This window comes from Pinus tabuliformis, chromosome 1_1 (assembly GCF_031772625.1).
Source record: "Pinus tabuliformis cultivar Carrire ecotype Pingquan chromosome 1_1, CPIR1, whole genome shotgun sequence".
Lineage (NCBI taxonomy): Eukaryota > Viridiplantae > Streptophyta > Pinopsida > Pinales > Pinaceae > Pinus > Pinus tabuliformis.
The window spans coordinates 21,621,741-21,636,096 of NC_142297.1; positions in this window are offsets into that span (position 1 = coordinate 21,621,741).

Genomic DNA, 14,356 nt, shown 5'->3' on the forward strand with positions numbered 1-14,356 from the left:
GCGCCATCCCCACAGCTAGGTCGAGGCCTCACGTTTCTGTCTACATTCTATATGCTGGGGTCTGCTCCATCATTAACTCGTAGCTACGACATGTACGCTCATCATGGCCCAACGATCTATAAAAATTACAAAACAGTTGTTGAGGACTCTGTTTATACTTCTGCAACAAGTGACAGTTATCCGTCATGTGCTTTCCTCCTATCTGACAGATTGTGCACCATAGCACGGGTGCCGCACTTGGCCCTACCTGTGCCTCTGGTCTCAACGGCATTGGTCCCCCTCCTACCAAGTAGTTCGCAAATATTGGGCAGTGGTCTTTGTCATGGCCCTAGCCTTTACATTTTATGCACCACACTTCTTCACGTGCCTCTGGCCATGGCGCCCTATCTTGCCTCAAACTCTGCATCTCCAAGCAGTGCCTTTTCCTTGCTTTGGATTTGCTGTTCCAAAGTCCCACTTCTTCTGTTTAAACTGCTTCTCAATATTGACCACATACTGATACGTCGTGTCAAGCGAGGAAATTTCCAAGAACTCCACCTCATCTTGGATGTACTTATGTAGGAAATTGCGGTACTTGAGCACCAAATTCTACTCAATATCCTTGATACCCAGCTTCGTGCAAAGGGTATGGAAAATATTTGTGAACTCTGGCACATCTTGGTCCCTTCCCTATCGTAGCATGGTCCACTTTATGTATTTGTCTTCATAGCTCCCGACAGGGTAATATTGTTCCTTGATGGCATCCTAGAAAGAATTCCAAGTGGGTGCGGCTGAAAACAGCGAGGGTTCCCTCTCGTCCTTTTGTTCACAGTAGGTTTCCCACCAGTCCTTGATGTGTGGGGTGGCTTTGAGAAGTGCAAAAGTAATCTTTTCCTGATTGGAAAAGTCATGAACTGAAAAATATCCTTCCAACATATTTAACCATTTATCTACAACATCTGCATCTATCAAGCCTTCGAATATGGGAATATCAAAGTTAACTTATACCTTAAAAGGAGTGGCGCCTCCAGAGTGGTTGTTGGATGAAGATGCATCGCTTGTGGGTAGCCGTCGAAGGATCTGGGAAAATTTATCCATCATCGCGTCCCTCTGTCGCTCGAGGGCTTCCTCAAGAAACATTTTGAAAGGATCTCCTTCCCCCTCGTCTTTCATTTCTTCTGCCATGGGAGGTCGTCAGGTTTTGTGAGGCTAATCTTGCAATGGTTCAACCAGATCAAGCCCTAACTCCTTATACCTTGACCTTGTTGGGGACATGCAAAAAAAAATAGAGAAAGAGAAGACCGCTCTGATACTAATGATCCGAACTTAAATAGGAATGCAACAACTTAAAGATATAATCATAAGCACAAATATGCAACAGAAAAACACTTCATTTCATTGATTAAAATACTGAACTATGCTTACAAATAGAATGGAAATAAGATAGCTCAGGCAATGGTAGCTTATATCTGAGAAGAGATGTGGCGGCTACATGCTTGTGAACTGTATTACAATGAGGCTCAAGGGCCTATTTATTATTGGAAAACATGATAAAACCATAAACAACCAAAACCCTAACCCAAGGAGATGTAACACCAAGAGTTTGTGGGCCTCATTGGGGTTAGTTAGGTAGCCAACTTCTCAGGGTCGTAACTTGGTCATATTATCTCCATTTGGCACGTATGATACCTTGTTGGAAAGGTCTCACCGAGTACTATAGGTTTCTCCACAGGCCTATGCCTATTGCTGCAAGCCTATCGTGGACCCCAAAAAACATTGTTTAGGGGCTCAAAACTGCTGCAGAAGTTCAGGACCCGAAAAACTACTAAAAATAGTAAATGTTGAAATGAACAAGGAAACAAATGAAATTGACTGGGGGGTCTAGGTGGAATTGGCAGGTGGCCACCAATATCCACCTAGATCGTGGCACTGTGCATGCAACTCTAAAAAAATTGTGTCAATATTAAACAAGTATAATATGCAGTGTTGTTGTTTATAGTAATTGATAGCTAATTTAGATTAATTTAAATGTTTAGAGTTAAAAACCTCTAAAACCATGTAATTGATAGTTACTTTAGATTAATTTGAATGTCAATAGAGTTAAAAACCTCTAAATCCATGTAATTGATAGCTACTTTAGATTAATTTAAATGTTAATAGAGTTAAAAACCTTTAAAACCAGATAATTGATAGCTACTTTAGATTAATTTAAATGTTAATATAATCAAAAACCTCTAAAACCATATATATATATATATATATATATATATATATATATATATATATATATATATATATATATATATATATATATCATAAACCCCAATTTAAAATAGCCTTACATATAATATCATATTAATCTCTTAAAATTAAATTATGTTTATTATTATGTAAAAAATGTATTAAAAATTATAAATATACAAATTTTGAAATGCAACATCAATATTTTTCATTTAAAAAACATCAAAAATAAATAATTTAAACATTGTCTAAATAAATAAATTATATTTTAAAAGAAATATAAATGTTTTATGCAAATGAATTAGTTTAAATGAATATTGTAACTAAAAATCTTTTGTTATTTATTTTATGTTAAATTCATTATCCAATTATTAATTAAAAAATTAAAAACGAGTTGTCATTAGTGAGACTTTTTGGAAGCTTTTCCAGTGGGTTTTTCCAATGTAATTTCTCCAAAATTCGGCAGGAATTTAGAAAAAATCACAAGCTTGATGGGTAACCCTGCATAATCGAAGTGCTCTAGGGTTTTTCAGGGTGTTGAATCCATATATACAGTAAAAAAAACCAATTTAAATAACACAAAACAAGATTTCACTTCAAATGTTTCCACTAGATTCTGGCACCGAAAAGTCCAGAACGTCGCACTAAAGTCAACTCCAATTAAAAATAATATAATATAATATAATGATGATGATGATGATGGTTAACGTCCACTGAGACCAAACTTTGGTCTATCGGACCTAAAGAAACGAATTATTTAGTTTGATTTAAGATTTTATTCCTATGCTCAAAAAGCTTGGAGAGAAACCTCCTGAGCTCACTATAATTTTGACATTGTAAAAGGCTAGGAAGGCCAGTATTGCAACAAACATTATGAAACTGAGATCTAATGTGGTTGTACGCATGGCACTCTAAGAGGAAGTGATTTTCATCCTCGATGTTCATATTCTCACAGAGATGGTAGATCCTTTCAATCCGTGGTGTTTTAGGAACTTCCCAATGACCCGTTTCACTATGGAGCTCATGAGAGTTCATTCTAATCTTGGCTATATTAATTTTCTTCTTTGAGCTAGTTAAAACAGAGAGATACTTTTGATATTCTAGGGTGGGGTTGATGACCTCCTTATAATATCTTAATTTTGTTTTAGCTGCTAAATCTTTATCCCGCCACATTTTTTCTTTGAACTTAGAAGTAACAATATTTTTAATGTTATTAATGTTTTGCAATGCAACATTATCGTTGATCTCCTAATGGTTTAACCAAGCCCTGGTGTCTTTATACCAACCTCGTTTGAGCCTTAGGTGTTTTTGGCCGGAATTCAAAGCTAACTTAAGAAGTCTATGGTCTCCTATGTTATTGGGTTTGTGCTTGTACAATAGAAGCCTAGTCATAGCTAGGCTTTCGATAGGGGAAAGACCCAATTCTATAAGGAGAATAGGATAGGGTGTATTGTTTTTAATTTTGAGGTTATATGTTATAAAACGCTTCTAGATTTGCTAAATCTTTCTCCAGGATTCTCTAGAGATGCTGCAACCCCAAACCTCATATCCATATAAGGTAACAGGAGTGACGAAAGTTTCAAAGAGGAACTTCTTTCTATCCCACATTATGATGTTTGTCGTTTTACAATTATTTTCAAGACCAAAATAAGCTTTCCACCCTCGATTAATCCTTTTCTTAATGCTATAGTTCCAATTGAGCTTGTGATGAATATCAATTCATAGGTACTTGTAAGAAGACACTTCCTCCAATTTACTATTTTCATACATAAAATTAGCGTAAGTGTCCTTATTGGATTTGATAATCATAACTTTTGTTTTGTCAGTGTTAACAGTCATACCCATGATAGAGTAGAAATCCTTAATAAGTCTAATTTTCTTATCAATATCACATGGGCACCTTGCGAGAAGAACAATATTGTCAACATAGAGAAGAAGGATGATGACTATCCCAGCTAAGATCCTGCCAGCACAACGTTCTTCCTCTAAACAACCTTCTAGCTTGTCGTTGTAAATGCCAAATAGGGTAGCGGAGAGGGGGAAACCTTGTTTAACTCCGATATTACACTTAATATCTTTCAACCACCCCTCATTGCTCTTTAACTTGGCAATTACATTCTCGTATAACCTTATAGCGGTAGCTCTCAACTCGAAAGGAACCTTTAGCTCTTTAATCTATTCCATAGCTTGTTTCTAGGAACCGTATCGAAAGGCTTTCTAAAGTCCACAAAGCAACAAAAGAGATTGGATTTATCATTGTGGATTTCCTCCATAATTATCCTAAGAGTAACGAGGTGGTCCATTGTTGATTGCTGCATTCTAAAACCCACTTGGCCTTTAGCCCGCTTACCTTCACTTTCAATCCATATGCTCAACTTATTTTTCAAAATAATACCATATAACTTGGCTAAAAGAGAGTTGATCATAATTGTCCGATAATTAGAGGGGATTATTTGTATCCCCACTTTTAAAAATAGTGATAATGAGGCTTTGAGTTCATGGTTTAGGGAACCCTTGCTTGACCGCTTGATTGAAAAGCTTGTGGATGTGGGGGATGAGGAAAGGACCTCCAATTTTTAATATTTTTGCCTAGTAACCTTCAATGTCCTTAGCTTTCCCATTTTCGAGGTGTTTAACCCCAAAATCAATGTCTTCTAATGAGAAAAAATCTCATAAATATTTTTAAGATAGGAATTCCAATCGTGTAAAGAAATTTTATTATTATATTTAGTTTTCCTAGTTAGAATCTGCCTCCAGAATTTCTTAGGAGTTACCTTAGAGAGGTGTAAGAGATTCTCTTGTCTTTTACGAATATACTACCTTTTTTTCGTTTTAGTTAGGGCTTTGTATATTTTTATCTTGCCAATTTTAAGAGATTCATCAACAGCGTCCTTAATTGTTGTCATCACACTTTTACAATCTTTGTCATACCATGGGTTGTTTTTGCTATTTCTTTCATTACTTCAAACTTCAATTGAGAACGTGTTAATAGAATATGAGAGGGTTGTAGTAAATATAATAGAGGTCTTCTATGTTGTCTATACTAGATAAAGGAAGCAAATTAGTTTTTAATTTATTTAGAAAGAGATCGTTTTTATTTCTATCAAATATTAATTTCTTTTGGCTATAAGGATTATCTTCTATGGGATCTCTATGCATGACAAAATTGAGAGTTATAAGTAAATGCCTATTATCAGAGTTAGGCTCGTGGTGGTTTAAGATGTCAAAATTTATTATTTCGTTGTATAAAGGGAGATTGGAAATAACATAGTCTACCACGCTACTACCAAGCCCATGGATGCAGGTCATCTGGCTAGAATTGAGATTCTGGGTTTGATCCCTAGTATGGTTGCCAACTTGTGACACAGGTAAGTTCTCTCTGCGGACAAAGGCAACCCCTCTAGCCCTAGAGTGGGTCTAGTCACTGCAAAGACAATACCAAAGAAAATTTCCTTATAAAGTTGGTGTTATGAAGGCCTACCTTCAGTTCGAAGTTCGATGAAGTCCTCATCGTGTTGCTCCAGCTCTTGTTCTTCTAGTCACTTATACCTGAAAACAACATGTTGAGAAACACCACAAATGTAATAGAAAACGACCAACCAATCTGCTTGAAGAGTCAAGGAAACTCAAGCTATCGACATACAATTTAACACACGATATAGGAAACAAGCTATTGATTTGTATTAATATAAATCAAAGTAAAACTTACAACCGAGCCTTGATGTCGTAAGCCTCCTCAAAGGGTCCTGCCAGCATGTCTCCGTAAGCATTTACTTGTGAACTTTCTTCTAAGGGAACATAGTACTCTCTCTTTCATCCAAAAGGATTGATGCTAGAAAGTTCTCAAGCCAACTCTACTCAAACATCTCTCAAACCGAAATACATATGAGGCTACTTCCACACTTCAATAACACTCTCTACCTCTACCCCTCTCTTAGAAATATGAAACTATCAAATTACATCTAGCTATCATCTAGTTACATCCAAGCTAGCTGATCTCATTCATGGAGAAGATATTTATAGGAGGGAGAGGTCCCATAAGAGATGGAAGGAAGAGCTTATCTCCTAGGGAGGTTACAAAAAAGGTGGAACAATTATCCCAGAGGAGAGAGGCGAGCTCAACTGACCCAACAACCAGCCCTAAGACCGCCCATGAAGCAATTTCATCTCAAAGTTTCAATGAGTTGTTGAAAAACTTGCCATATCTGGCTCGTCGTGGGTGCAACCTAGGGACAGAGCAAAGACTTCGCTAGGGCTAGTCTTAACTTGACCATCTTCGCGGGAGGGATAAGTTTTGACCCACGACGACCCGGAAACTTAGGTAAAAAGGGGTCTTCTTCAGGGATAATGAATTGAGACATTCTTCCTGAGATTGCAAGGAAGATAGTGACACATAATTGGCAACATGACACAACACAGATGTCAGTGACATGGACCAGCAATGCTCGAGATTAGGGAATGCAAGGTCGATGACAAATTACTATGTAACAAGGTCATCTAGCTAGAATTGGGCCACTTCTTTAGACTGTTGCAAATTATGAGATCCTGAGCACTACAGAGCTTGATTAGCTCCGACCCAAACATATTCTCCCTGAAGTCTTTAGAGCTCCTTTTGTACTGGCTAGCCAGAGTAAGGTATTCGTCAAACCAAAGAGGATTTTGGGTTGGAATGATTTCTTATAATAATAGCTTGGTTTCTTGAAGTTCGAGCATTAAAGTCACCCATTAAAAGGATATTACCTTCATTCCTTAGGCTAGAAATATCATTCTCTAACCATTGTAAGGACTACTTTTATCTAGATTATTTTTCTTATAGAAGTTAGAATTGATTGGGGAAAAATAACAAATTGCTATGTAGGTCTTTTTATCATTAATGTCAGTAATCTATATCCAACTATATTGGTTGTAAGGGTCGTTTTTATAAATCCTAGCATGGGGGAAGATGTTCTTCTTAATGTAACAAGATATACCCCTAATGCCTCTATGGGAGGATCATTTGTTCCAGGTAGACCATAGTGCAAAGCCATCTACGTTAGGGACCTTAGATTCTTCGTGCTCTCAAGTTTCAACAAGCAATATAATATCAACATCATTCGAGATCCAACTTAGCTTAGGGCCTTTGTTCCATGGAAAGCCCCGACAGTTCCAAGAAAGAATTTGGAGCATGTTGAATTGCTATTTATTACTATCTTTTTTGTTTCTATCTCAAATAACGGCTTTTCTGTTTCTGATTACTGCCCATTTTCCTTCCTTCCTAACTTCTTTTACCTTTTGAACCTCCTTTCTTAATTCTGCTTGATCTTCTAGAATGAGATCTTCATTTATAAATATTCTCGTTCCTTTTAGACTTGAGGTTTTACTAAGTATGTCATACTTATGGTCAATAAAGCTCACCTTTATTCAGATCAACCTTCCTTTATTCTCAGTTAATTTCCCCAACCTTGTTGCTTCTGTGAGAGACATTGTTTCAATTTGTAATATATTATGTAATTATGTCTGGGCTATGGCTAAAGTATCCTCATCTACCTCTTCTTTCAAACCGAAGATTATAAGGTTCAAGGCCCTTTTGTTATGCTCATGGCCTAATTCTGTCAATCTTTTCATTTCATCTTTAATTGGTTTGATATCTAATTTACCTACCACACTATTTAGGGTGAGGCAACTATTAACTTTTTCTTTTTTCCTCTAATTCTTTAATCATGTCCTTCATTTTAAGACTCTCTAAAGTTTTAGCATCTCTTTGCTGGGATATTTGGTTTGTATCTTAGTTTTGTTTTTCTATAACCTGCAACCTAATCTCCATTGCCTCCATTTTATTCTCCGATAGTTCTATTTTATTTTCTATTTATTTTTGGATCTTGTCTTCTAGAGATGTGAATTTGTTTTCCAACATGGCTTCTAACTCTGTTTGTAGCTTAATTTCTCTTTATTCTCTATGTTTTTCTAAAGACTCTATATACTCATAAAGGCTCTGTAGAGTAACTGTGCTAGGTCTACCTTTGGTTTTTTTTGGTAGCTATGGTGAATGACCATATCTCTAATTAAAAATAATATAATATAATATATGAATGACTATATTTATTGTTTTGTACATTTTTATTAGTAAAATATATAGTAAAAATAAATATAAAAAAAGTGAGGTGTAAAAATAAATTACTAAACATAAATATTTAGATTTGATAGGTGTACTCTTTATTAAATGTTATGACATTTGGTTGAATACATTTTTTTGTGGACAATTCAATTTTAAACATAAGAAAATTCAAATTCAAATTTTAAAAATTTCAAAATTTATTTTTGATTTTCAAAATATTTAGTTTAATATTTATTTTTTTCAAAACTTTAATAAACTTTATAAAATCTAATTGAAAGTAATTAATGAACTTGATGTATTATTAAATAATTTAGAGAGTCAAATCCTTCATAAATATCAAGATTTGGTAGGTACACTACTAACTAATTGTTATGAAACTTGGTAGTAAGGTGATTTTTTTTTTTTTTTTTTAAATAAGTTTTATTTTTGACAATTATATTAAAAGTAGAAATATAATATAATATAATATAATATTTTATATCATTTTTAATATTTATTTTGAAAACCACTTGAAATTAGTCATTTCATATATATTGGCTGTTCATATATATTCGCTGGTTAAGAAATAGAAATTGAAATTTTAAAAATTTAAAAATTAATTTTTAACTTTTAAAATATTTAATTTAGCGTTTGATTTTAGATTTTTGTGATCCATATTGATTTTGATTTTTGTGATTTTTGTGATTTGATAAAGTCTTTGGGATTAATCACAACTTGTTGGTGGACGTTTCAAACCATCTAATGTGGTTCATCCTCACGACAAACTAGATGGTTAGAAAAGTCTAGCAACAACTTATAATGTGATTAATCCAAAAAACTTTATAAATATTCAATTTAATATTTTGTTTTTATGACGATGATGATGATGGTTAACCTCCGTTGAGACCAAACATTGGTCTATCAGACCTAAACAAACAAATTATTTGTCGTTAGAATAATTTTAATAAACTTTAATCATGTATAAAATAATTGAAAATCAAATATCAATTTAATATGTCTAAAATAAATTTATTTAAATTAAAAAATATATATAATATAAAATTTAATTTAATTAACCATGGAATGCTTATCATGGAGAAATGCTCTCATTGCCCATTGTCATGAAGCAAGCCCTGTGTTGAACAAGATTACTACATGACATACTTGAGATAGCAAAGCAAAGCAAGATTGTGATAGCGTCCTTGATTATGGTGGTGTATCTGGCCCACTTTCCTGTATATATAGAACATAATTTATATATTTATTAAAAATTATTAAATATATAAAATTTATTATTTAATTAATTAAATTTATGAATTAAAACTAAATATAAAATTCTATATATTAAAACTAAATATAATATTCTATTATACCAGTGAAGATAGATTTTGGTTTTGTAAACTGGATAGACCAAAGATCCCGAGTTCCAATGCCCTTGAGACTTGAAGAAAACATGTCAACAACTGCACAGCTCCATTACCACCGGATATTGTGACATGGTTTATTTAAATGTGCTCACTTCTGCTGTATAAAATTATGTTTTGTTTTTAATTTATAAAACTTATCTCCATATATCTGATTGTTTATAGCTTTTTAATTTATGGAACTGATCTACACATCTTTGATTTAATCATGACCCTGGATACTCATATATCTCAATAGCGAAAACATATACATATACATATCTTCATTTTTCTGAATATGCTTAGAGCCATTTGTTCCGCGATCCGGTGTGTGAATTTTATATCTCAATGTATTTACATGACCAAAAAGAGAAATAACTTTTTATAAATTGGCGGCTGATATAAAAAACATTTTGTAAATTAAAAAATGATTTAAAATGACAGACAGTTCAAAAGTTTTATCCTCTGTTACACGGGAACCGCTCCCTAGAAGTGGGAAACCCGTTCCAGTGGTTCCCGCGCTCCCGGAAGCTTTGGAACTATATGGGAACGTTCCCTTTTCTGTGGGAGCTGCAATGGGCGCTTGGGAAAGTTCTGGGAGCTTTGAAGACTGTTTTTTTTGGAGTTCCCGCGTTCCGTGGGGTTGGGGAATACAGAGCATGTAGAAAAATATGTTGAACTTCCCACAAAACATGAGGCTTTCTTGAAACCTTCGCAGGGAGAAAGGCCAAAGACATCCTTAACACCGATATCCTTAATTGAGAAACTAGAGCAATCCCTTGATGGGTTAAGGAAGCGTGTGACACCTCAATGTAAGGGGGATATCTTGGGTGTCATGCTGATGAGTATTTTTTTTTTGTTTATGTATATGTATCGCAAAATATTGTGTGCATATTGTATGTGGCAGTCAATGCTTAACCATTAGAGTTGTTTTACTTTTTCTCATAAGAATAACTAGAGAAACATAGGTAAAATTGTTCCTTTGTATTTTTAAGGCAGATTGTTTCAAATACTGGTCATGTTTCAGAGAACTAATAATGAACTTGACATTTTAATATTTTATATATATAAAAGGGAGAGACTCGGGAAGAGAGACACCCAGAGAATATATTTATATATAAGAGAGATTATATATTTAAATTGATTTTAATACTTGAATATTTTGATTTAATATTAATTTTGATTATTATATAATTATATATTTTAAATTTTTTTATTATATAATATTACCGTTCCGATTAGCCGTTTCCTGTAAATTTTGGGGAAACCTCTAGCCGTTCCCGACACCCGTACCCAAGTTCCCAACGTTCCCACGTTCCAGAAACTCATGCAACATAGGTTTTATCTACTTCGATGGGCCTCGGCCAAAACAATAAATGCGGCGCTGGGTTGGTTATTCACCTAAACATTCATAGATGTAGAATTTCTTCTAGACTCAATGAATATTATCAAATGGTTCAATAGAATGAGAAGATGTCAGAATTACATATTATCATTGTCGTTAGAAAAGAGAATTTAAAATAACTTTTTTCACATTCACAGGAACTCAATGATACAGCAGATCAGCTTTCTAAAGTAGGTTTGCAATAAGATCTCGGCAGTTGGAACATAGAAAAAATTGATATGAAAAAGATCGGTGTGTTGGATCATCCATCATATATTTAAAAGTCCATATTTTAATTTGATCACTGCCTAGTTTCAGGCAATTTCTTTTGTTTCCATTTTTATGCACTTGTTAACAGCAGACAATTTACTATATAACAAACTTACTAACTCTCATAAAACTTTCAGCTGATTCATTCCTATTTGGGTTGTTTCCCTCACTAAGAAGACCCGGGAATGACTCAGTCTCATCGGTTTGTGTTTTTTTTTATTTTTGGACATATGATGATGTGTGTTTTCTCATATAACTGATCTAATGGGAATGGGGCTGTTTTTCTCTCGGACAAGGCCCGTGGTTAAAAAGATCAGTGATTAATGCCAAACAAAGTGAGATAATAGAAGAAAAAACCTACAAATACCATCTCAGTGAACTCTATGATCTAAGAACCATATAATCAACTGAATGCCTAACAGTATATATAATGTAACTTTTTTAAAATCCCAATAAAAAGTTAGTTTTTTTCTTGGAAAAAATAAAAATAAAAATGAAAAATAACCTTTTATAAATTGGCGGCTGATAAAAAAACATTTTGTAAATTAAGAAATGATTTAAAATGAGAGATAATCTAAAAGACTTAGCTATCTACACGATAAAAATGAAAAAAGCTTTTTATAAATTGGCGGCTGATAAAAAAAAACATCTTGTAAATTAAGAAATGATAAAAGGAAAGATAATTCAAAAGTTTTAGCTATCTACAGGATAAAAATGAAATGAAATTTCAAGAATACTGAGATACCCCTGATATTATATCGAGCTTATGCTGAGAAGGGATAATGCCACTAAGAAAGTTGTGATTAATCCCAGATACAGCGTAGAAGAATTTCCAAAGTATTGGGGGCACTTTACCCGATAATCTGTTTACATACAATGGAAAAACCGGTAGCTTCTGCAATTGGCAGAGCTCGCTTGAGATCCTCCCTGTCAAATTATTGCAAGAGAGATTAAGCGATAATCATGTATGCTGCTTCAGCTACTCTACAAAATGGCGTTTCTCCAGCTCTCCACAGGCCCGCCACACCAGGAGCAAAACGGGGCCACGGCACCAGGCCTTTTACTTGGCAAGCGGCTCTTCAAGGTAACCGCAGGTGGAATCAACTTTATATGGATGACAGTTAGAAGGCAAGTGGATTTTTTTTGAGAGGGAAAAATTGCATATTGGCTAATTTCATTAAAATCAAAGTATACAGATGCCACAACCTCTGGGACATGTGTGTTTAATCCAGAATATAAACAGTTAAACATAGAAACTTGCAAGGTCTCAATGATTTCAACCACTTTGATTGCATTTACTTTCTCAATTATTTCAACCGCTTTAGTTGCATTTACTTTCTCAATTATTTCAACAGCTTTGGTTGGATATAAAGTAATTATTAAATGTTTTATTTGGGGGAGTAATGCTTTTTTTATCCTTTTTTTACATCAATGGTGACTATATCAATATTGTGCCTGTGTATATGTGATACTTCTTTTTCTAAAAAAAGATATAATTGAAAAAAATCTTTATTGATAAAAATTTAAAGCCAAACTGTGTATGGTACTAATCCCCATAGTCAAAACTTTGTAACCACTTCACATACCTGAACATTACAAATTCAAGAACAAAACCCACACCCTGACCAATTAATTTTGCTGCATTATTACTTCCAGGGCAAAGACCCCAGCCCATGGCTAGATGATACGGAGAAAATGTCAGATGATAGCAGGATGGCATATTGGGGTCATTTCAGAATCTGGTCAAACTGAACAATTCACTTAGCTTTTTCAGATTTTAGAATTAATTAACCTTATTTTTGTTCATCAAACTTTGAAATATTTTTATACGTTAGTTTAAAATATTTTTGCGGTTTACAATGAAATTAAATTCAACAGTCTTGAAATAACCCGAACTACTTGGTCCAGTGATAGCCACGCACCATTAAACTACAAAATCTTAAAGACTCTACAGCCACACCCACGTCGATAATTTCTGAAAAACACTCAGCTTAAAGTAACCCACAGTCACTAGACAAGGAGCATACACTATAAACTTATGCAACATTGTTTTCTTATTACATACAATTTCACCATAATTTAACCCTCAACCACAAGACAGGGTACATACAGAATAATTTTCCCAATATTGCTTTTTATTACACACCATTCATTACAGGCACTCAAACCTTTATTTTCCAACTTTTTTTTCGCAAAGAGTTTACCTAAGGGATTTATGACTCATCTAATCTAATCATATGCAAAATGTCACCTAAGGGATTTATGACTCATGTGAGTCCACCTCAATAATTCAAATTGCAAGCTGAATACCAAATTCCAGCGAAGTATTTGTAAATGAGTATTAATTTCACTTTCAGCTTTACAGAATATAAACCACTCTCATACTCATAAACAAAAGTGGCTACTTTTTGCTGCTCTCTTTCTCATTTCTTGTCTCTCCTTTCGTATTGGGCGGACAGATCTAGCGTTGGGTGCTCTCATTCTACAGTGGCTTGTTTGCTTGGTGTTTTGGTGCCTCTTCTGCACCTTATAGATGGGTTGCGTTGTAATCTGGGCCAATTATTGGCCTTTTGGAGCTCTATTTGGGATCCGTTAACCAGATTTTCTGGGGTTTATTCCCTTATCTGATGCTCTGTCTAAGGACTTTTCTGGATACTTCTTTTGGAGTATTTTTGTAGTGGCTAGATCCACTTTTCCTGCATATGCTTTTTGCATTTGCAATATGTAATCTTCTTTTATGAATATATCACGCTTTTCTTCCTGAAAAAAAAAAAACAAAAACAAAATAAAAAATAACTGCAACGGCCACCAAATTGCCTGAGCAGACAGTAAAAGAGCCAGGGGTGTTCCCAGCTCGTTTGCAAAGGGGTATGGGATATTCGAAGAATTTTATAGAAAATTCGAAGAATTAAACAATGTGATAAAAGTTCTGGACCAAAATATGAAAAAGGCTACTGAAAGTATAATTCCGAATAACTTTAAGATCAGTATAATTCCGAATAACCC